The sequence below is a fragment of the Tamandua tetradactyla genome, chromosome 2 (assembly GCF_023851605.1).
Source record: "Tamandua tetradactyla isolate mTamTet1 chromosome 2, mTamTet1.pri, whole genome shotgun sequence".
In the NCBI taxonomy this organism is placed as follows: Eukaryota; Metazoa; Chordata; class Mammalia; order Pilosa; family Myrmecophagidae; genus Tamandua; species Tamandua tetradactyla.
Window position 1 is genome coordinate 38,571,848 of NC_135328.1, and position 26,754 is coordinate 38,598,601.

Consider the following 26,754-nt stretch of genomic DNA (forward strand, 5'->3'; position numbering starts at 1 on the left):
CCCACCAGAATGGCCATTATCAACAAAACAGAAAATGACAAGTGCTGGAGAGGATGCGGAGAAAGAGGAACACTTATCCACTGTTGGTGGGAATGTCAAATGGTGCAACCACTGTGGAAGGCAGTTTGGCAGTTCCTCAAAAAGCTGAATATAGAATTGCCATATGACCCAGCAATACCATTGCTAGGTATCTACTCAGAGGACTTAAGGGCAAAGACACAAACAGACATTTGCACACCAATGTTTATAGCAGCGTTATTTACAATTGCAAAAAGACGGAAACAGCCAAAATGTCCATCAACAGACAAGTGGCTAAACAAACTGTGGTATATACATATGATGGAATATTATGCAGCTTTAAGACAGAATGAACTTATGATGCATGTAATAACGTGGATGGACCTAGAGAACATTATGCTGAGTGAGTCTAGCCAAAAACTAAAGGACAAATACTGTATGGTCCCACTGATGTGAACCGACATTAGAGAATAATCATGGAATATGTCATTGGTAACAGAGACCATCAGGAGATAGAAATAGGGTAAGATAATGGGTAATTGGAGCTGAAGGGATACAGACTGTGCAACAGGACTGGATACAAAAACTCAGAAATGGACAGCACAATACTACCTAATTGTAATGTAATTATGTTAAAACACTGAATGAAACTGAATCTAAGGTATAGGTTTTTATTTTATTTTATTTTATTTTTTTATTTTTATTTTTTTCTCTCTATTATCTTTTTATTTCTTTTTCTGTTGTCTTTCTATTTTTTTTTCTGAATCGATGCAAATGTACTGAGAAATGATGAATATGCATCTATGTGATGATATTAAGAATTACTGATTGTATATGTAGAATGGAATGATTTCTAAATGTTGTGTTAGCTAATTTTTTTAATTAATAAAAAAATTATTTGATGTGCTGATCACACAACATAAATTGTATTTTTCATATTATAATATTAAAATTATAGGATATCAAGTTTAATATCAAGTGATTGTTTCCCAAGGACTTTGCATGTTGCTCCAGAGAGAGCTTTATTTGGTCTTCAAAGATCAGGTTTAATTGATCTGAATCATGAAGGATGGTTAGAGAGTTTGCCAGTCAGGAAGAATAAGGTATAGCAAACAGCCCCTGCAAGTGTGCTGAGGCATGAAGGTAACATCAGTGAATAGGGAGGAGCATAGGAAATAGAAGGAGGCTGTACTGGGAAGGATGGTGAGGTAGAGTTACGAGGAGGCTCTCATGTCAGGAGAGAGTTCCTTGTAGTTTCCTTGGCCAGGGGTCATTGGTGTGAATAAATCATTTAGTGATAGTGGAAAGCATTAATCCCTGGGGCATGAGTGTCTCCTACTTGTTAGAGGTTTTCTCTTTTTTTTTGCATTATGACATATTTCAAAATGTCCATTATGAGCAGCTATGGCAAAGCAACACTAGCTTAATGTTCAGATTGTTTATTGTGAAAAAAAAAACAGTGTCTCATCCTGATCCTATGGTGGCTTTTACCCAGTTGCTTACCTTTGATACTTATTCAAAGAAATTAAATAGCCAAAATATTAGTCAGAGGGGGTTACTGTGGAGTTGGAAGCTTGGCTCATTTCAGGGGTGCCAGGAGATGTTATGCTACTTTAAGTTAAGCATAGGACTACTATAGGATGCTCATTTCAAAGGCAACACCAAGTGCTTTGAAATAGCTTAGCTTAGAGTTTCTGTTCACAACCAAGATCAATGTTAGACATGATCAGCTGCATCTTTTTTGCTATCTAGAAAGGGAGGCTGATACCCCTAAAAGACAATGCTCTTCCCTAGGTCAAAGACATGTTTGAAGGCTGGTTTGGGGCCAGACTGGCTACATGATTTGGGCTCTGTGTGAGTCAGACGGCCAAGCTGCATTGGCCATATGATCTAAATAATGGCTGAACCATTTGACTGCACAGAAAAAAATCTGCTCCCAGACTTTGGCAGGGAAAATGAAGGGTTGTGGCCTCTTCTAGCAATTGCACTAAGTAAAAAGTTTGGTCACTTCCACAGAGGAAGTTGAGTACTTAGAACTATAAAGAAAACTGCATCTGAACTCAAAATATGGAAATGCTTTCCATGAATTAGAAATATCATTGAAAATATCTGAATTAGATGGTCACTGAGAACTTGCTCATTAATTTATTTTTTACCTCAAGGAAAACCTTGTGAATAACAAGGGTGAGCATGTTCTCTTGGGAGTCTAAGCAGATGCAACTGGAAATGGATTCCAAACACACAAAATGTGTTTAAAAGGGTTCTTCTTATGATAAAATTCTTTTCATAGTTTGTATTAAATGTAACAGATTGTCCTCCTTTTTTGTCTTTTAATATAGGCTTTCAAATACCTATCATCCTATAAAATTGATATTTAACACACTCCTGGAGGTATATATACACCAATCTAAGAAACAGCAACTGCTATTATATAATAATTAAGATAATAACATTTTGAGTTAAAACAGACTCTTGGAATTACCTCCTCTAATTACTATCCAGTGAAGATATTTGAGGGCAAGATATTTTAAGGCATATGGTGTCCCTTCTAATTTTGAGTCTATGAGTTCAGACTTCAGTGACTCCTTACACCATACATCCCCAATGGAATGCTGTTTTCACCTCTGTTCAGTAATTGTTATAGTCCCAATTTAAAATATTTTATAGTGCATATATATATATACATATTCAATATATTTTATAAGAGAGATAAGACTTTATATTCTAGTTTTAGAAAACAGCGAGACATGGTTTCACAGGCAGTCAGCTCTGTGACCTCAGGCATGTTTCTTAATCCTGCAGAGTCTCAGTTTCCTTATTGTAGAAAAGAAATAAAAACATCTTCCTCACACAGTTATTGCAAACACTAAAAGAGATACAGTACCCAAGTCTTGTAGCACAGTGCAGACATGCAGAAAATGGTAGCTGTGTGTGTTTTTACATTGAGTCTTATGGTGACTAGCATAAAACAGTGAACTTTATAAAAATGTGTGGACTTTAGCAGAGTTGAGTCATGGTTTGTGAATAGAGGGGTTTATGGTTTCAAGGCTAAGATATAAACTGAAAAAAATAGCCCACTGACTTTTGTTCCTTTACTTCTTGGCTCCAGAGACACAAGAAATTCTGGAACTTGATTCTGTAAAGCAGAGAGTCTGCATTTCTTTTCCTGTGCTCAGTCATATCCACTGTACCTCTGACACAACAGATGGCCAGCTCTTTGCACACAAACCAAGCTTTGTAGAGACACATTGGGTATAACAAGGGAGAGAGAAAATCTCCACCAGCATCACTCTCCTTGAACGGGAGAATGTTTCTCTTCATTGACAGAGAAAGAGGAATTAATTTGACTCTTTGGGACATCCTCTAAACCCAGACTAACCAGTCAATAGCACTGATGTTGTTCAAAGTTCCTTCATAAAAGAGTCAACATCCCTGCTCCACAAGAAAGCTGCAGAATAAGGAGACAGAGTCAATTATTTATTGTTCCCTAAGAGAAGGATGGTGCCTGGGAGTCCTGAATTACAGAAGTCCTTTGTCCACCCCAGGCAATGGGAACTTCAACCAAGTCATAGGGCTGCCATGCAGCTCTCCTCCTGAGAAGAACATTATCTCTGGGCAGCTCACAGCATGTGCTAAGTACAGGAAAAATCTTTGTTAGACATAAATTTGGTGAAATGTATTAATAGGAGCCGTGTTCTTATATATGTTCTGAATGCACTTATTAGAACGCACACTTAATTTATAAATTGTCCTTCTGCTTCTTCTCCCCGAATGTTCTACTTTCCCAAAATGTTCCACTTCTCTAGAAGAGATGAGTTCTTGTTTCCCTCTTCAGCAGCTCTGGACTCTACAGAATTTCACTGTACGTATATAGGTAGGTTCTTTATATGAGTGTTTGTCACTTGAGTTTCAAAAGTTATAGCTTTGAAAAAGTCTTCATCACACAAAAATATTCAATAAAACTAATTGTTATAAAACTAGTCTTCACCAAGATACCCTGCCCTGTCCCTTCCCATTTTGTCAAAATAATTTTTTGTTGTTGTTTAAGCCATCAGTGATTTTATAAAACATTTTGAGCACCCACAACATAATGAGAATATATACACACCACCTGCAAAACAAATTTCTGTCGTGTGAAAGCTGCACAATATCATGAAGTTGATGCAGGTGATTCTAAGACTTGCTGGAATCCCCATTCCTGGCAAATGAAGATTCAGCTGAGTTAGACCAATTAACAGTTGAGAAAGAAAAAAATCAACAAAGAAGATGATTAGAGGCTTCAAAAGAGAAATATTTGAATATCAAAGGATTAGGAGAAGCCTTGGGGGAAAATGATGAATCTCTCAAATATTTTTACAAAAATTACCTTCCTCCTAATCATGATATGAAAGTTAAATGTGAAGTGAAGGATTTCATTTCATTTGATCATACAATTTTGTCAGAAAAATTACTGTTAAAAAATCAAGACTGGTTCATTTTCTCTTCATTTTATGAATTAGCATTCAGTTAAAATTATCAAATAAATCCTGACTATAAAAGCTAAAATAAATTTTATACTCCTACATTTGAATTTTATTTGCCAAGCAGAGTTTTTTGCATGTTTTTCTACACAAGTGTGATTCTATTTGAGGTCGACTTACTTTTGATTGGATTTGATTTCAGCAGAGTGTATTGTGTGGTATTAAAGTAATCACAGTAGCGTACTGGAGCTGGAGTCAAGATGCCTGGGTTTGAATGCAAGTTGGGCTGTGGATGGGCAGGTTAGTCAACCTCTTTCTGCCAAGGTTTCCTGGAAAATGGAGGTACTAATAGTCCTGTGTGAACAGTTAGGAGCAAGGCTAAGAATATTTTTTGAGAGACATATGGTCCATCCTCTGTGATTATGTCTTCTTTCTGCCCCAGGGTCCATGCTTTCTGTGTATCAGTGATGGTTATCCAGAGAAGATGAACCAATAGGGTCTAGGGATTTATTTTAAGGAATCATATCCCTCGATTGTGGGGACTGGCAGATTAGAAATTTATATGGGGGGCTGGAAGACTACAAACTGAGGCAAGATTTGTTGCTGCAATCTTGAGGTAGAATTTCTTCCCTGTGAAACTTCAATTTTTGCTTCTAAGGCCTTCAATTGATTGGGTAAGGCCCACTTACATTATCCAGGATAATTACCATTACTTAAAGTCAACTGACTGTAGATGTCAACCACATCTACAAAATACCTTCTCAGCAACACCTAAGTTAGCATTTGATTAAATAACTGGGTTCTATTTAGCCTAGCCACATTAACACTTACAGTTAACCGTCACAGTAGGGATGGCTGATTTCATTCTTTTTCAGATTCTTTTCTGGAATCAGTGGCTTATTCCTCTTCTATTAGTTATTTCCTTCTTACTCTGCTCTCTACCACCAACCATATCCAGAAGCCTCTTGACCATTCCTTATCCCATACAAGGTCAGGTGGTCCTTTGCTCTCTATGCACCTATGAATTTAGTGAATATCTGCATTTCTTCCCCAATTCAATACTCTCTTTTCATTCCCATGTGTTTCTGGAATATACCTCTCTAAACTATGAGATCCTTAAGGGAAAGAACACACTCATCCATCTTCTTCGTATACTGCAATTTCAATGACTGAATTAGGGTATCAGTGAGACAGACTAGGGCAGCAAAAAGAACCTTAGCCTGAGAGATACAGAACAGATCTGCTATTAAATGGTCCTGGAAGTTTGAACAGCTCATTCTTCTCTGAGCCTCAGTTTCTATGCTCTGTAGAATGGAAAGGTTTGTTTTAAACTCTTTGGATTCTGCATGCTTTAATGCCATGTGGTTTGATGATGCTTGTAAATGTACAGTGCTAAATGGGGAAGGGACAATGTTTGTTTTTATTGTTGTTGTTTTTCAACCTATGACAAGGTTTTGTCCTGACATGGTAAATGAAGACTTGTTTTTCTGCTCCATCTATGTCCATTCACGAATACTGCGGTCTGGCATTCTGTTGATATAGCTGAGCTTAGATGCTCTTTGCTCTACTTGTAGGGTTTCAGCTAAGGTTACTGTGTGTCATTATCCTTGTTTGGGGGTTTATGCCTCTGGCTGTGCATCATAATCATCACCAGCACCATTACTTAATCACTGGTACCTTTGTGTGTGTGTGCTACCATCCCAGATAATATACTATAAAATGCTTTTCATACATTATTCCATGTAATCCTTATATGAACTAAGTGAGAGAGAAATCACTCTCCTTATTTTATATTGAGACCGTTGAAACTAATCAGGATCCTGGAAATCTTATAAACAGTGAATTTCAGAAATTTGAACCCTCGTCGATCCTAGCTGCAGAACCTATGCTCTTAACCACCACATTACATGTGGTTTCTACATTTATCTTATATTCTCTACTGTCTGAAAGCACCACGTGGTATGTGTCTCCTCTTCCAGGTCATGAGGCATTCACTCCCTTCATTTGCATGTTGTAGATGGAGCTGGATGCATTGCTGCATTGCTCTATACATCCTGTAAAGGTCTGTAGACATGCAAGGCAAGGGGGAAAGGACAACCAGAATGGCATCACCACTGAGAGTACAATCTTTGAACTGCCAGCTTTGAAGCCTGGTTTTGACTGTTATGAGCTGTGTGGCCTTGAGCAAGTGACTTAACTGCCCCAGGACTCATTTTCTTCATTTGTTCAATGTGAAATAACATATTCTACCTCATAAGCTTATTGTAAGAATTTCAAATGTTAATATATGTGTAACACTTAGAATAGAATCAGTGCGAGTTTGAAAAGATTTATGTCCCCTAGAAATGCCATGTTTTAATCTTAATCAATCTTGTGGGAGCAACTATTTCCTCTAATCGCTATTTAGTACTATAGGTTGGAAACTTGATTAAGTTATCTTCACGGAGATGTGACTCATCCACTTGTGGGTATCAGTTTTTGAATAGAGGGAGATGTGACTCCACCCATTCGATGTGGGTCTTGAAGTACTTTACTGGAATCTGTTAAAAGAGGAAGCAGGAGGGGGCCAAGATGGTAGCTTAGTAATGTGTGCACATTTTAGTTTGTCCTCCAGAGCAACTACTAAATAACCAGAAACAGTACAGAACAGCTCCCGGAGCCAGAACAGTGACCAGACACACAGCGTACCCCAGTCTGAACCAGCTGAATCAGCTGCGTGTCTCTGGAACAGTGAGTTCCCCAAGCTGCGCGCAGTTCCCCAAGCCACGGAACAGTGAGTTCCCCAAGCCATGTGCAGTTCCCCAAGCCACAGCGCGGGTGGCTTCCTGGAGGGAAAGGAAAGAGTCTCTAACAGTACCAGGGACTGAGTCCAACCAAACACCAATTGTGGCATTAATAAACAAATTCTGACTACTAATAATAGGCCCCCAGCTCAGGCAAAACTGGTCAAGGCAGAGGTCGCCTATTGGGCTAACCAAAAAAGAGGAAAAGGAATGAAACGGAGCCTTCTGCGGCTGTTTCTATGGAGGCTTGGTTGCCTCTGGATTCAGCAGCAGGATTACACAGGCTGTAACTGCCCCAAATGCAGAAACAGGCTGCTTTCAGGGCTGTCTCCCACCTGAACCTTCCCCATGGGAGGGGTGAAATGCAACTCAGGTGGAATCCGTCTTTCAAGAAATTCAGACCCCAGGGCTTCACAATTTGAGGCCATTAAAACCAGCCTACAACCTTTCCTCTGTCTCCACCACGCCCCCAGCAGGGAGAGCCTTCCAAAGATAAAGAGCCACAATATCTTTTGCTGTGGGAACTGCAGACAGACAAGCGCCACATACTGGGCAGGATAATAAAAACAGAGCCCAGAGACTTCACAGGAAAGTCTTTCAACCAGCTGGGTCTCACACTAAGGGAAAACTGACACAGGTGATTCCTTTCCCCTGAAAGCAGGCCAGCTTTGTCCGGGAAAACCCAGCTGGAGTCTGTAATACCTATGTAGACCCTCCTAAGGGTGGGGAGGGAAAAGGCACCTTACAAGCAGGACAAGAAACAAGAAAAAAAGAACTGAAAAATTACCCTCTGTTAAACAAAACTTAAGCTAGAGGCCCAGAAAAGCTGAACTGAAGGTCAATGAACAGATAGACAACAAACTCATCTAGCAAGAAAACCCTAGGTAAGATAAGTGAAAGCAATCTCCAGAATAAACTAATTAAGGTAATTAAATGTCCAGATGCCAGCAAAAAATAACAAATCACACCAGGAAAATTGAAGATATGGCCCAGTCAAAGGAACAAACCAATAGTTCAAATGAAATACAGGAGCTGAGACAACTAATTCTGAATATACGAACAGAAATGGAAAACCTCTTCAAAAACCAAATCAATCAATTGAGGGAGGACATGAAGAAGGCAAGGAATGAACAAAAAGAAGAAATGGAAAGTCTGAAAAAACAAATCACAGAACTTATGGGAATGAAAGATACAGTAGAAGAGATGAAAAAAAATGGAAACTTACAATGGTAGATTTCAAGAGACAAAGGTTAGAATTAGTGAACTGGAGGATGGAACATCTGAAATCCAAAAAGAAACAGAAATTATGGGGAAAAGAATAGAAAAATATGAGCAGGGGTTCAAGGAAATGAATGATAACGTGAAGCACACAAATATACATGCTGTGGGTGTCCCAGAAGGAGAAGAGAAGGGAAAAGGAGGAGAAAAACTAATGGAAGAAATTATCACTGAAAATTTCCCAACTCTTAGGAAAGACCTAAAATTACAGATCCAAGAAGTGCAGCGCACCCCAAAGAGAATAGATCCAAATAGATGTTCTCCAAGACACTTACTAGTCAGAATGTCAGAGGTCAAAGAGAAAGAGAAGATCTTGAAAGCAGCAAGAGAAAAGCAATCCATCACATACAAGGGAAACCCAATAAGACTATGTGTAGATATCTCAGCAGAAACCATGGAGGCAAGAAGACAGTGGAATGATATATTTAAATTACTAAAAGAGAAAAACTGCCAACCAAGACTCCTATATCCAGCAAAATTGTCCTTCAAAAATGAGGGAGAAATTAAAACATTCTCAGACAAAAAGTCACTGAGAGAATTTGTGAGCAAGAGACCAGCTCTGCAAGAAATACTAAAGGGAGCACTAGAGACAGATACAAAAAGACAGAAGAGAGAGGTGTGGAGAAGAGAGTAAAAAGAAGGAAAATCAGATATGATATATATAATACAAAAGGCAAAATGGTAGAGGAAAATATTATCCAAACAGTAATAACACTAAATGTTAATGGATTGAACTCCCCAATCCAAAGACATAGACTGGCACAGTGGATTAAAAAACAGGATCCTTCTATATGCTGTCTACAGGAAACACATCTTAGACCCAAAGATAAACATAGGTTGAAAGTGAAAGGTTGGGAAACGATATTTCATGCAAATAACAACCAGAAAAGAGCAGGAGTAGCTATACTAATATCCAACAAATTAGACTTCAAATGTAAAATAGTTAAAAGAGACAAAGAAGGATACTATCTACTAATAAAAGGAACAATTAAACAAGAAAACATAACAATCATACATATTTATGCACTGAACCAGAATGCCCCAAAATACATGAGGCATACACTGCAAATACTGAAAAGGGAAATAGATACATCTACCATAATAGTTGGAGACTTCAATTACCCACTCTCATCAATGGACAGAACATCTAGACAGAGGATCAATAAAGAAACAGAGAATTTGAATATTACGGTAAATGAGCTAGACTCAACAGACATTTATAGGACATTACATCCCACAACAGCAGGATACACCTTTTTCTCAAGGGCTCATGGATCATTCTCAAAGATATACTATATGCTGGGTCACAAAGCAAGTCTCAACAAATTTAAAAAGATTGAAATCATACACAGCACTTTCTCAGATCATAAAGGAATGAAGTTGGGAATCAATAATAGGCACAGTGACAGAAAATTCACAAATACATGGAGGCTCAACAACACACTCTTAAACAACTAGTGGGTCAAGGAAGAAATTACAAGAGAAATTAGTAAATATCTTGAGGTGAATGAAAATGAAAACACAACATATCAAAACCTATGGGATGCAACAAAGGCAGTGCTAAGAGGGAAATTTATTGCCCTAAATGCCTATATCAGAAAAGAAGAAAAGGCAAAAATTCAGGAATTAACTGTCCACTTGGAAGAACTGGAGAAAGAACAGCAAACTGACCCCAAAGCAAGCAAAAGGAAACAAATAACAAAGATTAGAGCAGAAATAAATGAAATTGAGAACATGAAAACAATAGAGAAAATCAATAAGACCAGAAGTTGGTTCTATGAGAAAATCAGTAAGATTGATGGGCCCTTAGCAAGACTGACAAAAAGAAGAAGAGAGAGGACGCAAATAAATAAGATCAGAAATGGAAGAGGAGAACATAATCACTGACCTCACAAAAATAAAGGAGGTAATAACAGGATACTGCCCTCTACTAGGCACCACAACTACAGGAAGGACAGGCAATTTCTTCCTGTGGGACCCACGGAGGAGACCCCCATAACTCGTGGAGTACTTGGGCCACGTGTAATATAAAATCAGTAAGTCTGGACTTCCAGAGAAGATGGCGGCTTAGTAAGACACGCGGGTCTTAGTTCCCCCTCCAGAACAGCTACAAGAGAAGTAGAAACGATACAGAACAGCTCCCGCGGCCACGACAGAGACCAAGAAGACAGCATACCCCATTCTGGAATGGCTGACTGGCTGGGAGAAACCGCTCTGGTGAGATTGCCGAGGGGCGCGGGATTCCCCGGGCTGGGGCGGCAGGTAGCCAGAGTCCCTCCCTCCCTCCTTCCTGGGCCGGCTGGGAGAATTGGACAGGCAGTCCCCTCAAGCCGTGGCGGTTGGCTCCCCCCCACCACACGCAGCCCCCCGGACCAGCTGGGAGAATTGGATCGGAGATCCCCAAGCCGGGGAGAATGGTGACCGGGGTCTCTTCCAAACACATGGCTTCGCGGCTCGGCTGGGAACGGTGGATAGACATTTCCCCAAGCCGCGGCGGCTGGCACCCCACCGCCACGTTTGGCACCCCGGGCCGGCTGGGAAATTTGGACAGGTGCTCCCCCAAGCTGCGGAGGCCAGCGAACTTCCCCACGCGTGGATCCCTGGGCCGGCTGGGAGATACGGATTGGCACTCCCCCAAGCCGTTTCGGCTGGTGGCCCCCCTACAGCGAGAGTTTTCCAAAGTTAGAGGAGCCACAGCATCTTTTACTGGTGGGACCTGCAGACAGATGAACGCCACGAGCGCCACCTACTGGGCAGGATAAGAAAAACAGAGCCCAGAGATTTCACAAAAATATCTTTCAACCTGTGGGGTCTTACACCCAGTGAAATCTGATTTAATGCCCAGATGCCAGCAGAAAATAATGGATCACGCTCAGAAAATTGAAAATATGGCCAAGTCAAAGGAACAAACCAATAGTTCAAATGAGATACAGGTGCTGAGACAACTAATGCTGAATATACGAACAGAAATGGAAAACCTCTTCAAAAACCAAATCAATCAATTGAGGGAGGACATGAAGAAGACATGGGCTGAACAAAAAGAAGAAATAGAAAAACTGAAAAAACAAATCACAGAACTTATGGGAGTGAAGGACAAAGTAGAAAAGAAGGAAAAAACAATTGATACCTACAATGGTAGATTTAATGAGACAGAAGCTAGAATTAGTGAATTGGAGGATGTAACATCTGAATTCCAAAAAGAAACAGAAACTATAGGGAAAAGAATGGAAGAATTTGAACAGGGGATCAGGGAAATGAATGACAATATGAAGCGCACAAATATACGTGTTGTGGGTGTCCCAGAAGGAGAAGAGAAGGGAAAAGGAGGAGAAAAACTAATGGAAGAAATTATCACTGAAAATTTCCCAACTCTTAGGAAAGACCTAAAATTACAGATCCAAGAAGTGCAGCGCACCCCAAAGAGATTAGACCCAAATAGGCGTTCTCCAAGACACTTACTAGTTAGAATGTCAGGGGTCAAAGAGAAAGAGAGGATCTTGAAAGCAGCAAGAGAAAAACAATCCATTACATACAAGGGAAACCCAATAAGACTATGTGTAGATTTCTTAGCAGAAACCATGGAGGCTAGAAGAAAGTGGGATGATATATTTAAATTACTAAAAGAGAAAAACTGCCAACCAAGACTCCTATATCCAGCAAAATTGTCCTTCAAAAATGAGGGGGAAATTAAAACATTCTCAGACAAAAAGTCATTGAGAGAATTTGTGACCTGGAGACCAGCTCTGCTAGAAATACTAAAGGGAGCACTAGAGTCAGATATGAAAAGACAGAAGAGAGAGGTGTGGAGAAGAGTGTAGAAAGAAGGAAAATCAGATATGATATATATATAATACAAAAGGCAAAATGGTAGAGGAAAATATTATCCAAACAGTAATAACACTAAATGTTAATGGACTGAATTCCCCAATCAAAAGACATAGACTGGCAGAATGAATTAAAAAAACAGGATCCTTCTATATGCTGTCTACAGGAAACACATCTCAGACCCAAAGATAAACATAGGTTGAAAGTGAAAGGTTGGGAAAAGATATTTCATGCAAATAACAACCAGGATAGAGCAGGAGTAGCTATACTAATATCCAACAAATTAGACTTCAAATGTAAAAGAGTTAAAAGAGACAAAGAAGGACACTATCTACTAATAAAAGGAACAATTAAACAAGAAGACATATATATTTTGATATTTGCCTGTATCAAAAAAGAAGGAAGGACAAAAATTCGGGAATTAACTGTCCACTTGGAAGAACTGGAGAAAGAATGGCAAACTAATCCCAAAGCAAGCAAAAGGAAAGAAATAACAAAGATTAGAGCAGGAAATAAATGAAATTGAGAACATGAAAACAATAGAGAAAATCAATAAGACCAGAAGTTGATTCTATGAGAATATCAACAGATTGATGGGCCCTTAGCAAGATTGACAAAAAGAAGAGAGAGGATGCAAACAAATAAGATCAGAAATTGAAGAGGAGACATAACCACTGACCTCACAGAAATAAAGGAGGTAATAACAGGATACTATGAACAAATTTACACTAATAAATACAACAATTTAGATGAAATGGACGGGTTCCTGGAAAGGCATGAACAACCAACTTTGACTCAAGAAGAAATAGATGAACTCAATTAACCAATCACAAGTAAAGAAGTTGAATCAGTCATTCAAAAGCTTCCTAAAAAGAAAAGTCCTGGACCAGACGGCTTCACACGTTAATTTTATCAAAGATTCCAGAAAGAATTAGTACCAACTCTCCTCAAACTCTTCAAAATAATTGAAGTGGAGGGAAAACTACCTAATTCATTCTATGAAGCCAACATCACCCTCATACCAAAACCAAGCAAAGATACTACAAAAAAAGAAAACTACAGACCAATCTTTCTAATGAATATAGATGCAAAAATCTTCAACAAAATTCTAGCAAATCGAATCCAGCAACACATTAAAAGAATTATACATCATGACCAAGTAGGATTCATCCCAGGTATGCAAGGATGGTTCAACATAAGAAAATCAGTTAATGTAATACACCATATCAACAAATCAAAGCAGAAAAATCACATGATCATCTCAATTGATGCAGAGAAGGCATTTGACAAGATTCAACATCCCTTCCTGTTGAAAACACTTCAAAAGATAGGAATACAAGGGAACTTCCTTAAAATGATAGAGGGAATATATGAAAAACCCACAGCTAATATCATCCTGAATGGGGAAAAATTGAAAACTTTCCCCCTAAGATCAGGAACAAGACAAGGATGACCATTATCACCACTGTTATTCAACATCGTGTTGGAGGTTCTAGCCAGAGAAATTAGACATGAAAAAGAAATACAAGTCATCAAAACTGGAAAGGAAGAAGTAAAACTATCACTGTTTGCAGATGATATGATACTACACGTCGAAAATCCGGAAAAATCCACAACAAAACTAGTAGAGCTAATAAATGAGTACAGCAAAGTAGCAGGTTACAAGATCAACATTCAAAAATCTGTAACAATTCAATACACAGTAATGAGCAAGCTGAGGGGGAAATCAAGAAACGAATCCCATTTGCAATTGCAACTAAAGAATAAAATACCTAGGAATAAATTTAACTGAAGACACAAAAAACCCATACAAAGAAAACTACAAAAAACTGTTAAAAGAAATCATAAGAAGACCTAAATAGATGGAAGGGCATACCGTGTTCATGGATTGGAAGACTAAATATAGTTAAGATGTCAATCCTACCTAAATTGATTTACAGATTCAATGCAATACCAATCAAAATCCCAACAACTTATTTTTCAGAAATAAAATAACCAATAAGCAAATTTATCTGGAAGGGCAGGGTGCCCTGAATTGCTAAAAACATGTTGAGGGAAAAAAACAAAGCTGAAGGTCTCATGCTGCCGGACTTTAAGGCATATTATGAAGCCACAGTGATCAAAACAGCGTGGTACTGGCATAAAGATAGATATATCAACCAATGGAATTGAATAGAGTGCTCAGATACAGACCCTCTCATCTATGGACATTTGCTCTTTGATAAGGCAGTCAAGCCAACTCACCTGGGACAGAACAGTCTCTTCAATAAATGGTGCCTTGAGTGCTGGATATCCATATGCAAAAGAATGAAAGAAGACCCATATCTCACACCCTATACAAAAGTTAACTCAAAATGGATCAAAGATCTAAACATTAGGTCTAAGACCATAAAACAGTTAGAGGAAAATGTAGGGAGATATCTTATGAAACTTACAATTGGAGGTGGTTTTTTGGACATTAAACCTAAAGCAAAGCACTGAAGAAGGAGATAAATAAATGGGAGCTCCTCAAAATTAAACACTTTTGTGCATCAAAGAACTTCAAGAAAGTAGAAAGACAGCCTACACAATGGGAGACAATATTTGGAAATGACATATCAGGTAAAGGTCTAGTATCCAGAATTTATAAAGAGATTGTACAACTCAACAACAAAAAGACAGCCAACCCAATTACAAAATGGGAAAAAGATTTGAACAGACACCTCTCAGAAGAGGAAATGCAAATGGCCAAAGGCACATGAAGAGATGCTCAATGTCCCTGGCCATTAGAGAAATGCAAATCAAAACCACAATGAGATATCATCTCACACCCACCAGAATGGCCATTATCAACAAAACAGAAAATGACAAGTGCTGGAGAGAATTCAGAGAATGAGGAACACTTATCCACTGTTGGTGGGAATGTCAAATGGTGCAACCACTGTGGAAGGCAGTTTGGCAGTTCCTCAAAAAGCTGAATATAGAATTGCCATATGACCCAGCAATACCATTGCTAGGTATCTACTCAGAGGACTTAAGGGCAAAGACACAAACAGACATTTGCACACCAATGTTTATAGCAGCGTTATTTACAATTGCAAAAAGACGGAAACAGCCAAAATGTCCATCAACAGACAATGGCTAAACAAACTGTGGTATATACATACGATGGAATATTATGCAGCTTCAAGACAGAATAAACTTATGAAGCATGTAATAACATGGATGGACCTAGAGAACATTATGCTGAGTGAGTCTAGCCAAAAACTAAAGGACAAATACTGTATGGTCCCACTGATGTGAACCGACATTCGAGAATAAACTTGGAATATGTCATTGGTAACAGAAACCAACAGGACTTAGAAACAGGGTAAGATAATGGGTAATTGGAGCTGAAGGGATACAGACTGTGCAACAGGAGTAGATACAAAAACTCAAAAATGGACAGCACAATAATACCTAATTGTAAAGTAATCATGTTAAAACACTGAATGAAGCTGCATCTGAGCTATAGGTTTTTTTTTGTTTGTCTGTTTGTTTGTTTGTGTCTTTTTTTTTACTATTATTATTATTTTTATTTTTTTCTCTATATTAACATTCCATATCTTTTTCTGTTGTTTTGCTAGTTTTTTTCCTAAATCGATGCAAATGTACTAAGAAATTATGATCATGCATCTATGTGATGATGTTAAGAATTACTGATTGCATATGTAGAATGGAATGATTTCTAAATGTTATTAATTTCTTTTTTTTCTTTAATTAATAAAAAAAATCAGTGAGTCTGAAAAAAAAATAACAGAATACTATAAAGAACTTTATGCTAATAAGTACAACAATGTAGATGAAATGGACAAGTTCCTAGAAAGGCAGAAACAACCAACTTTGACTCAAGAAGAAATAGATGACCTCTACAAACCAGTCACAAGTAAAGAAGTTGGATCAGTCATTCAAAAGCTTCCTAAAAAGAAAAGTCCAGGACCAAACGGCTTCACATGTGAATTCTACCAAGCATTCCAAAAAGAATTAGTACCAACCCTGCTCAAACTCTTAAAAAATTGAAGTGGAGGGAAAGCTACCTGATTCATTCTATGAAGCCAACATCACCCTCATACCAAAACCAAGCAAAGATATTACAAAAACAGAAGACTACAGACCAATCTCTCTAATGAATATAGATGCAAAAATTCTCAACGAAATTCTAGCAAATCGAATACAGCAACACATTAAAAGAATTATACATCATGACCAAGTAGGATTCATCCCAGGTATGCAAGGATGGTTCAACATGAGAAAATCAATTAATGTAATACACCATATCAACAAATCAAAGCAGAAAAATCACATGATCATCTCAATTGATGCAGAGAAGGCATTTGACAAGATTCAACATCCCTTCCTGTTGAAAACACTTCAAAGGATAGGAATACAAGGGAATTTCCTTTAAATGATAGAGGGAATATATAAAAAACCCACAGCTAATATCATCCTCAAAGGGGAAAAATTGAAAACTTTCGCCCTAAGATCAGGAACAAGACAAGGATGTCCACTATCACCACTGTTATTCAACATCATGTTGGAAGTTCTAGCCAGAGCCATTAGACAAGAAGAAAAAAAAAAATACAAGGCATCAAAATTGGAAAGGAAGAAGTAAAACTATCACTGTTTGCAGATGATATGATACCACACGTCGAAAACCCTGAAAAGTCCACAGCAAAACTACTAGAGCTAATAAACGAGTACAGCAAAGTGGCAGGTTACAAGATCAACATTCGAAAATCTGTAGTGTTTCTATACACTAGCAATGAACAAGCTGAGGGGGAAATCAAGAAATGAATTCCATTTACAATTGCAACTTAAAGAATAAAATACTGAGGAATAAATTTAACTAAAGAGACAAAAGACCTATCCAAAGAAAACTACAAGAAACTGCTAAAAGAAATCACAGAAGCCCTAAATAGATGGAAGGGCATACCATGTTCATGGATTGGAAGACTAAATATAGTTAAGATGTCAATTCTACCTAAATTGATTTACAGATTCAGCACAATACCAATCAAAATCCCAACAACTTATTTTTCAGAAATAGAAAAACCAATAAGCAAATTTATCTGGAAGGGCAGGGTGCCCCGAATTGCTAAAAGTATCTTGAAGAAAAAAAAAAAAACGAAGCTGGATGTCTCATGCTGCCTGACTTTAAGGCATATTATGAAGGCACAGTGGTCAAAACAGCGTGGTACTGGCATAAAGATAGATATATTGACCAGTGGAATCGAATAGAGTGCTCAGATATAGACCCTCTCATCTATGGACATTTGCTCTTTGATAAGGTGCAACTCACCTGGGAGTCAACTCACCTGGGACAGAACAGTCTCTTCAATAAATGGTGCCTAGAGAACTGGATATCCATATGCAAAAGAATGAAAGAGGACCCGTATCTCACACCCTATACAAAAGTTAACTCAGGGTGGGCCGCGGTGGCTCAGCGGGCAAAGTGCTTGCCTGCTATGCCGGAGGACCTCGGTTCGATTCCCGGCCCCAGCCCATGTAACAAAAAACGGAGAAACAAAATACAATAAAACAAGAAAATGTTTAAAAGATGTTTCCCTTTCTTCCTCCCTTCCTTCCTTCTATCCTTCCTTCCTTCTCTCTGTCTTTCCTTTAAAAAAAAAAAAAAAAAAAAAAGTTAACTCAAAATGGAGCAAAGATCTAAACATTAGGTCTAAGATCATAAAACAGTTAGAGGAAAATGTAGGGAGATATCTTATGAATCTTATAATAGGAGGTGGTTTTATGGACCTTACACCTAAAGCAAGAGCACTGAAGAAAGAAAGAAAGAAATGGGAGCTCCTAAAAATTAAATACTTTTGTGCATCAAATAAACTTCATCAAGAAAGTAAAAAGACAGCCTACACAATGGGAGACAATATTTGGAAACAACATATCAGATAAAGGTCTAGTATCCAGAATTTATAAAGAGGTTGTTCAACTCAACGATAAAAAGACAGCCAATCCAATTACAAAATGGGAAAAAGACTTGAACAGATACTTCTCAGAAGAGGAAATACAAATGGCCAAAAGGCACATGAAGAGATGCTCAATGTCCCTGGCCATTAGAGAAATGCAAATCAAAACCACAATGAGATATCATCTCACACCCACGAGAAAGGCCATTATGAACAAAACAGAAAATGACAAGTGCTGGAGAGGATGTGGAGAAAGAGGGACACTTATCCACTGTTGGTGAGAATGTCAAATGGTGCAACCACTGTGGAAGGCAGTTTGGTGGTTCCTCAAAAAGCTGAATATAGAATTGCCAGAGGACCCAGCAATACCATTGCTAGGTATCTACTCAAAGGACTTAAGGGCAAAGACACAAACGGACATTTGCACACCAAAGTTTATGGCAGCATTATTTACAACTGCAAGAAGATGGAAACAGCCAAAATGTCCATCAACAGATAAGTGGCTAAACAAACTGTGGTATATACATACGATAGAATATTATGCAGCTCTAAGACAGAATAAACTTATGAAGTATGTAACAACATGAATGGACATAGAGAACATTATGCTGAGTGAGTCTAGCCAAAAACTAAAGGACAAATACTGTATGGTCTCACTGATATGAACCGACATTAGTGAATAAACTTGGAATATGTCATTGATAACAGAGACCATCAGGAGATAGAAATAGGGTAAGATAGTGGGTAATTGGAGCTGAAGGGATACGGACTGTGCAACAGGACTGAATACAAAACTCAGAACTCAGAAATGGACAGCACAATACTACCTAACTCTAATGTAGTTATGTTAAAACACTGAATGAAGCTGCATGTGAGAATGATAGAGGGAGGAGGGCTGGGGACATAAATGGAATCAGAAAGAAAGATAGATGTTAAAGATCGAGATGGTATAATCTAGGAATGCCTAGAGTGTATAATAATAGTGAAATGTACAATGTACAAATTTTAAAAATGTTTTTGCATGAGGAAGAACAAAGGATTGTCATTATTGCAGGATGCTGAGAATAGATGATAACTAATACTTTAAAATGTCACATTATGTGTAAGACTAAAGCAAAAAATGTTTATTTGTTACAAAATTTAGATTTTGACTAGAGCATTTCCTAATATAACTCAATTAGATAGTTTGATTGAATGTCATAAGTACTTGGAATCTCAGGTAGCACATGAGATTTTGTTGGTTTGTCCAGAGTGATCCCCCGATGAACCCCAGAATGATTTGATCAGTGACTGGAAAAGTGTTTGCAAGCCCCCTTCGGTGAATGGTGAGAGTGGGGAGAAATTCAACTTCCCCAAGCTGAATTCTTGATATTCTTGCAGGCAGTTTGGACAACCAAATCTATAGGCTGAGCCCCCAGTCTTGGGGTTTGTTCACATGAAACTTAACCCCACAAAGGATAGGTCAAGTCTACTTAAAATTTAGGCCTAAGAGTCACCCCCAGGAGAGCCTCTTTTGTTGCTCAGATGTGGCCTCTCTCTCCAGCCAATATGATGAGCAGTCTCACCACACTCCCCCTCTCCACGTGGGACATGACTCCCCGGAGTGTGGACCTTCCTGGCAACGTGGGACAAAGATCCTGGAATGAGCTGAGACTCAGCATCAAAGGACTGAGGAAAACCCTAGAATAAGCTGAGAATTAATATCAAGAGACTGAGAGAACCTTCTCGACCAAAAGGGGGAAGAGTAAAATGAGGCAGAATGTCAATGGCTGAGAGATTCCAAACAGAGTTGAGAGGTTATCCTGGAGGTTATTCTTATGCATTAAGTAGATATCACCCTGTTGTTCAAGGTGTAGTGGAGAGGCTGGAGGGAATTGCCTGAAAATGTAGTGCTGTGTTCCAGTAGCCATGTTTCTTGATGATGATTGAACAATGATATAGCTTTCACAATGAGACTCTGTGAATGTGAAAACCTTATGTCTGATGCTCCTTTTAGCTACTATATCAACAGAAGAGTAGAACATGTGAAATAAAAATAAATAATAGGGGGAACAAATGTTAAAATAAATTCAGTTTGAAATAGTGGTAAATGAAAGCAAGGGGTAAGGGGTATGGTACGTATAGTTTTTTTTTCTCTATTATCATTTTATTTCTTTTTCTGCTGTCTTTTTCTAAATCGATGCAAATGTACCAAGAAATGATGAATATGCAACTATGTGATGATATTAAGAATTACTGATTATATATGTAGAATGGAATGATTTCTAAATGTTTTGTTTGTTAATTTTTTTTAATTAATAAAAAAAAAAGAGGAAGCATTTTGGAGGAAGCTGGAGGATGATGAAAGCAGCAGAGACACGAGAACTACAGAGATCACCAGACAGCAACCTTTGGAGATGAAGAAGAATGCTCCTGGGGGAGCTTCATGAAGCAGGAAGCCTGGAGAAGCTAGAAGTTGTCATCATGTTTGCTGTGTGCCTTTCCAGTTGACAGAGAAACCCTGAACTTCATCGCCCTTTCTTCAATGAAGGTAACCTCTTGTTAATGCCTTAATTTGAACATTTTTATAGACTTGCTTTAATTGGAACATTTTCTTAGGCTTAGAACTATAAACTAGCAACTTATTAAATTCCTGTTTTTAAAAGCCATTCCATTTCTGGTATATTGCCTTCCAGCAGCTAGCAAACTAGAACAGTATTTGGTACAGATTAATTATTATATGTATTAAATATTATCACCCTATATATGTTTGGCAGTACAATTCAAATGACATTTTCTCTACATTTTTTCCTCAATATGTTCTGGTTGAGTCTTCATTCTCTGGTATCCAATTAGGAAATTTTTAAAAATAAGTAGAAAAATACCACCACCACCACCATTACTAAATAGCAACAAAAACGGTTTTGGATCACTTAACTTACTGATATTAGAAATATTTAATTCAGTATATTATTCATTTTCATGTGTGACTCAGATCTAGGTGGCATAAATCTTTTTTTTTTTAAGTTTTACACTTATATGAAAAATCAATATTCTTTGGACACTTTCTCCCTTGTCTTGGCTGCTAGGAAGGTCAGAATCCTATTGTGAGTCAGTTTGAATCACTAATTAAAACATGGAATCTGCATAATCTAAATTTCCATGATCTTGAATTTCCTTATAAGTTTTAGAGTCCTTGTTTTTTATTGTAATCAGTTTATGTTGTTCCATTTCATTTAAAATCTTTTGGTAAGTGTCCTACATGCTCTATGGAATAAAATAGAATATGAGCTAATATACTGATGACTATATTCATGTTTCGAATCCTATAGTGCCCAGCCCTGCTCTATATACATAGCACTAGATCAAACCACATGTATACACGAACATCCAACTGTTTTTTACTTCTATAAGCTGCGGTTTCTTACCGTTCAGCCTAATCTTGCCTTAATAAGCATTTGTTTTATTGAAAACAACCCCAATTCTGATGTATTAGCAATGAAGGGAAAAATGGATTATATTTTCTTTTAAAATTAAAATGACATATTTCATTTTTCTGCTCCCCTCTCGGCTTACAAATAGTGGCTGTTTATTCGACAAATATTATACCTGTCTGTCTTGGCTCTAATGTGACAGGTAGTTGATGCCTGCAAGCACTGTTACTTGCAGCAACTACATTCCACATTTAATTTATTACACAACTCCCTGTTACTTCTTTTATTGATGAACTGTACAGAGTAAAGTAATTATTTGTTAAAGATTTCACAGTATTTTTTTAAACTGTATAGCTACAAAATGAAATCTATCTCTCTGAAAAGGCATTTGTGAGAAGAAATCCAAGATAAAGAATTTCACAGGATTAAGGATCTGTTTACTTTCTTCATTCTGTGCTTCACATAAGTACAATGGCCTTATTTTTCAAATAGGCTTTCACTTAAGGAAACAGATAAGAGGGATTCAGTTCATTTCCATGAAGATTGGGAGATCACCATTAGTCATTTTTTTTTTTAAATGTTAAGAATAATCACATTTTCAGCCACTGAGGAACAGTCCATGGGAGACACATATCCACACAGGAGAAAAGGAGAAACACATATCTCCTGTTCAGTGAGATGTCATACATGCTCAGTTTAAACTTTTTAATTGAAATCGGTGCTTTCTTTTGATAACACAATCCTTCATCATTATTTGTAATCAAAATCACAAACACACACAGTGCAATGCTGTACCTGAACACCGGTCAAATGAATGGTGGTTCTATTAAATCACATTCTTTAAACTAGCCCTGCCAGGATCTCAAAGAGTGTCCCTGAGAAGCAAGTCTTCTCCTTGCAATTCACACACACATTTATAAGAAATATCACATTAAAATAAAAAAAGGATAAATTCAAGAGGGACCTGCTAACCAGGTCACCAAAAGTAGTTCCAAAAATTCATAGACAGATAGAGAGACTCGTGGGATTTTAGATTTGAATAAAGTCTTTGAGACCACCTTGGTTTGGCTCTTAAGTTTACAGATGAAGGAAACTGAGCCTCAAGGACCCAAAAAGTCTTTTGCAAGCATAGGATCCAGTATTTTGGCTAAAAGCTAGTGTTCTTTGTGTGATTTCAAAAATAGCCCCTGAAACTGCCAATATTCCCGATTGTGACTTTATCATCTTGAGCCATCTCTAGTTTTGTTTAATATGTGAATATATCACTATTACTATTTTTAATTCTATTTCTACCCCACAGTTTGGTGCCCTTTAGCATGTCCTTAAGAGGTAAGAATGTAGGAATTGGTGGCTTCCTTTGTCTTTGTATGTCTCTCTGTTTCTCCCATTCATCTCCATCCCACACCAACCCACTCCCAACCATAATCTTCAAAATGGGAGGAACCTGATAGCATATGACAAAGAGGGAGATTTGTTTCATGCTTATTTCAGCTGAAGGGCACAGCAGATTAAACATTGTAGCGCCAAAGACAATGCACTGAGTATCAGAACAAGTGTTTTGGACTTTCACTGAACCAACAGAGAGTGGCAACTACCTGCAGGTAAAAGATCTCCTCTAATAGCTGCGCAACCGATTAACCCTAAAACATTCATGTATGCTGGTCTAAAGCCTGCTATGGAGGACCATACCTTGATTCTGTTTCCAGATTGAGACCAGGAGCCATAATGACAAGATTAGCATTTGGAGATGAGGAGGAAGAGGAGACCAAAGAGGAAGAAGATTCTTTCTCATGCATCTTCATTCAGAAGTCTTCGCAATTCACTGTGGCTTTCCATAGTCATTATCTTATTCAGTTTTGACAACCCACCTGTCATGGTCAGATTCATGTGCCAACTTGGCCAAGTGGTGGTACCTGTTTGTCTGGTTGGGAGAGTGCTGGCCTGTCTGTTGTGATGAGGACATTTCATAGAATTTGATCATGAGAATGTCAGCTGCATCCACAGCTGATTCCATTTGTAATCAGCCAAGGGGAGTGTGTTCTGCAATGAGTGGTGATTAATCTAATCACTGGAAGCCTTTTAAGGAGGATTCAGAAGAGACAGGCTCTCTTCCTGCTTCGGCTGGCAAGCCTCTCCTGTGGAGTTGGCCTAGACCCTCCAACAGAATTGTCGTTTTCACAGCCTGTCCTGCGGAGCACATTCCCATGATTATGTGAGACACTTTTATAAATTTTGTATTTGCTAGTGTTTCCTGTTGATTCTGTTTCTCTAGAGAACCCTAACTAAACACAACCTGTGAGGCATGTAGTTTTATGCCCATAACATGCTATAGCAGGGTGAGATAGTTTGGACAGTGAGGACAAGTAACTGCCAAGAATCACCCTGAGTGATTCAGAACAAGTCACAGTTGGAGAGTTTCATAACAAATACTTATTCATTTTTTTGGTAAATATTTATTGGCTTCTAAGGTCAAAGCACCAGAGAAACAGCAGACATGAGAGATAGTCTTTATCATTCTGACACTAACAGGTCTGACATTAAACCTAAAACAGTCTAAGAAGAGTCTCTGGGCTTTTGACAATCAGAAAATTAAATAACATTTTAGAGTTCTGGCCAACTTAAAGATTACCAAAGGGAGAACCAATTTAAAGCTAAGTTTAAAACGCTTTAAATCTTTGCCTAAATTGTGTATCATTAAATATAATTAGTAATTCTAGTAAACATAATATTCCCATGTCTAAAAAAAGATTTCCATTGTTGTAAGAAAAAAGCATAGCAGAGGAGAAAGACACTTTAATGCAGATAACCACAGTTCAGGAAAATGAAATTATTGGGATCAAAGAGCAAAACCCAGTGACTCTTATCCATATGGAGGCAGCTTAGCAAAGGTTTTGTACATAGGGTGATAAAAATAGCATCTGAAGGGCTAATCTTTCAAACTCAGACTTACAATTATGCAAACATTTCCTCAGGACATCAGCTCACTTAAAAAATGAAATTTTAAATATGCCCTTTGACGTCTTCTGAAATGGCTTAAGGTGACTTAGCAGTTAAAACAAGTAAGAGAAATAACATTTAAGGTTATTTGAACAGGCATTTGAAAAAAAAAGCCGATACAATTGGCACTTTCAGGCACTTGAGAAGATTATAGTACAGGAACAATTAGTATATTTTCTGGCAGCTAAGCTATAAAGTGAAACATTTTGAATTCACATAATAGAAAATATACAAATTCATCTGAAGAGAAAATTCCTCCTGGACCTTAACCCAGAGAGAAATTTACCAGCTACACCCATACTTAGAGTGAGAAAACAAACATCATTTAGTGCACTTTATGCACAGCCAGGGCTTTACAAAAGATTCAGAAATGCTATTATCCTGGGTGACTTACTTACTGACTCTCCATAAAGGCAAAGACCCTGACATTAAATCATAACTCAGGCCAGGCAATTTTGTACTGGGCTGATATAATGCACCTCAAGCATTCGGTTTTCTGATGCCCTGACTTAATGCTTGTGCAGAACTTGGAGACTGAAAATGAATGTGTAGTTATCATGTCCATTAGAAAGCCTTTCGTAGATGGAAGATATTGTAATCGAGCTTTGGGAAAGGACTTTATCTCTTTCAACTCTTATGTAATCATCAAACAAGCACTTGCTTTGTGACCATCCTATAATGTTTATAAAAGAAGACCTTATGTCAATTCTTTTACTATTCTAAGCATGGTTTGAAGAATAAAAAGTCAGGGGATGAGGGGTTTTGGTCATCTGAGATGGTGGTGTAAATGTTCCAGCTTGCTTTCCCCACAGAATAGTTGAAGAACTGTTAGAGGCATCTTCCTCAGGACCCTGTAAACAAGTTAAAGGACAAGACAGATAGGGTGGGAGGAGAGTGTAAAAATGTAGATTATCTGGTGGGCAACAGTGGCTCAGTGGCAGAGTTCTTGCCTGCCATGGTGGAGACCCAGCTTTGATTCCTGTTGCCTGCCCATGTTAAAAAAAAATGTAGATTATCAACAAGCATACTAAAAGAGAAAAAGAGAGATGAAATTAAGATATGGCATGTAAAAGCCAAAGGATAAAAGGATTGAAATAAAGACAGCCATTACAGTTATACCACTGAATGTTAATGGATTAAACTCCCCAATCAAAGATTCGCAGAATGGTTAAAAATGTATGTCCCTCTATATGCTGTCTACAAGAGCCTCACTTTAGACCCTATGACACAAATAAGTTGAAAGTGAAAGAAAGACTGCAAAGAGATATTCTATGCAAACAATAACCAAGAAAGCACTGGGGTAGCTATACTAATATTGAACAAAATAGAATTTAAATGAAAAACTATTGTAAGAGACAAGGAAGGACACTATATATTAATGAAGGGGCAATTCACCCAAAAGAACTAACAGTGATGAAGAGTTATACACCTACCCATAGTGCCCCAAAATACATGAGGCAAACACTGGCAAAACTGAAGGGAGAAATAGACATCTCTACAAATGGAGAATTCAATACACCACTCTCATCAATGGGTAGAACATACAGACAGAGGAGCAATAAGGAAATAGAGAACTTGAATAATATGATAAATATGATTCAATTTATCATATCGATAAATTGTATTATATTGAATAATATAATAAATGATAAATAGACATATCCAGAACACTGCGCCCCAAAACAGCAGGATATACATTGTTCTCAAATGCACATGGAAAAACTTCCTGGATAGACCACATGAGGGTCACAAAACAATTCTTAATAAATTTTAAAAGACTGAAATTACACACAGCACTTTCTCAGACCATAATGGAATGAAGCTGGAAATCAATAACAGGTGGAGAACTGGAAAAGTCACAAAAAATGCCAGACAATGAAGTCTGTTGTGGATGATAATTGTAATTAATACCACAAATATAAGAATGGTCTTTCTCTGAATATAAAAATGCAATACACCATTAGGAGGTCTTAATAACAGGGTGGTATATGGGAAAAATAAACCTAATGAAAAGCATGGACTATTCTTAACAGTAATA